Raw genomic sequence first — 2,301 nt, 5'->3', positions numbered from 1 at the left:
CTTTTTGTTCAGATATTAATTACTCATTGAATCGGAGATGACACTGGATTGAGACAGGTTGATGTTTTATTCTACTATGCTCGTTTTGTTCTCAAAAAGCCTATTTTCATCAATAGTGTCATTATGCAAGTAAATTACTTTGTTTACGATAACACGTTATATAGTCTAAGACAACAATAAGAACTCTGTCACGATATATTGTTGCACACTCTGATGTCGCCACTCAATAAAATGAGTTGTGGGAGTCACCGTGGTAACCGTTTACCCGAATGATAACAAGGATCTGACACTGACAATTTGGTCACCATTGCTGCGTGTATAACCAACATTTTCTTGTAAAATTTCCCCAACGCCAAGACCTTTCATGGACTTTGTGTACAACCACACACCCTACATAATAGAGTCTATACTACAGCATAATGAATTTGAACAAATTCTAGTTATTTTCTATTTTGAGTAAAATTATCCAACGTATGTATTCAAGATATGATAAAAACGTTACAGCTGTCGACAACAAACGATGATGAAAGTTCCAAATGTAACCCATAGCAGTTAGATAATTATGATGTGAATCAACGCGAGACGCATTGACGAATAACAAAAGTCGAGAAGATATAGACCATGACCAATCAAAAGATTTGTAAAGCTTATAAATTATTCAGTCAAAGCTGATTTGAAAATTGTATAAAACTGATAACCACTACTGTGTAGTGAACAATTATGCTGAACATGATTTGAATAATTACTAGTATTCCTTTTAGTGGTGGTTATTTCACCTTAGAGTCGGATCAAATAATACATCACTTTTTTATTACCCATTAATATACACATATATAGTCATGCATGGGGAATGTCGAAATACTGACATACTAGTAACATAAATACTCAACAGTAGATCTGATTAACTGGACAAGAACCCGTCACTGATGTAGTTTTGTGTACTAAGCATAGTATTTCCAATGCTAAACAACAAATCCCTGAAAGTTGAACATAATAATGATAACGAAGCCGACCAAAAGTTTTCTTTCTGTTAAATGTTATCATGGAAATATAGTTCCTGATTGGCTAACAGAATCAGAATATTTTTTTGTTTTTTTTTACCATTCCATTATTTCACACTTTTGCCATTTTCAATGCCTTTCTTCAAGACGTGTAGGCAAGTTTTTCGTTCGAAAACCATCGGGCGAGTATAATTTTAATAACAAGCCTCTAGAATTCCAGGAATCCTTGAATGAATCACTATTTAAGTCACTGTGCGTAAAGACGCCTATTCTCGACTTGAACAACCAAATAATGCGTACAGGGAGAATCGATTAAGTTACTAGTCTAGCGGCAATACTTGTACATGTGATTTGAAACACCATATTCATGGCTCAATCTGTTTCCAGATGGTCATTTGACGTAACGATATTCATATAGTGTCATTTTGGTTTTGGTTTTAATTGGCCTGAAATGTGCACTTCATCTCAACAAAAAACCTTGTTTCTGGTGAGTCATTTGCCTTTTTCATTTTTAATCTAGTAATGATTAGATAAATGTTTTCTGAGTGTAAAAAGAACATTAAATTAACGATTAATGGGCGTAGAAGAAAGATAAAATAGTGAAACTGAGAGACATTGATTCTGACGTTCTGTCAACAAGCGATTGTAGCGATCGATTCAAGTTTTTCTGAAGTAAAATTACATTTAATTGTCATTGGGCCACATAAAATGACTTCACCTTTCGCCTCTAGTGGTGAGGTGATTCTGTGACGTCAGAATGAAGTATATGCGTAAAACAATGCCAAATCGTCTAATCTGTTTTGCCGTGTAGTCGTTTCTCCATTTAGTAAAATCTCTAAAAACATAATGTCACTCATTTATCTTACAAAGACATTCCGTCACTAGAGGGCGTGAAACATAGGATAGGTCTATTGTGCGCTTTTAGTAACGTTACGTACTTTTTCTCCAGGGCTCAATATATTTGTCTCTAAATCATGTCCTACTTTAAATCAAATTTACTCCTGGTGGTGTGGATACGTGTTGAAATAATACACGGCCGCGACAAGACCACAAATAGACTGAATTTTCCAAATTATGTACATTCTATTTGATGATGGATATGATTGTGTAAGTATATGTATTCCCATCAACAGAATAAAGGTTAAAATGTGCTCAAATCTATAAATAATAATCTTAAATAATAATAAATAATAATAACTTTCCGTTCGTGTCGGTGAGGGCGCCATCAACACCGGTACACTCGTTTGCACTTTCAACACATTCATGGCGTCAAATCAATGCACGAGTCTGTGAAATTACA

Source organism: Saccoglossus kowalevskii, chromosome 12 (genome assembly GCF_978046115.1).
Source record: "Saccoglossus kowalevskii chromosome 12, keSacKowa6.1, whole genome shotgun sequence".
Lineage (NCBI taxonomy): Eukaryota > Metazoa > Hemichordata > Enteropneusta > Harrimaniidae > Saccoglossus > Saccoglossus kowalevskii.
This window is presented reverse-complemented; position numbering follows the sequence as displayed.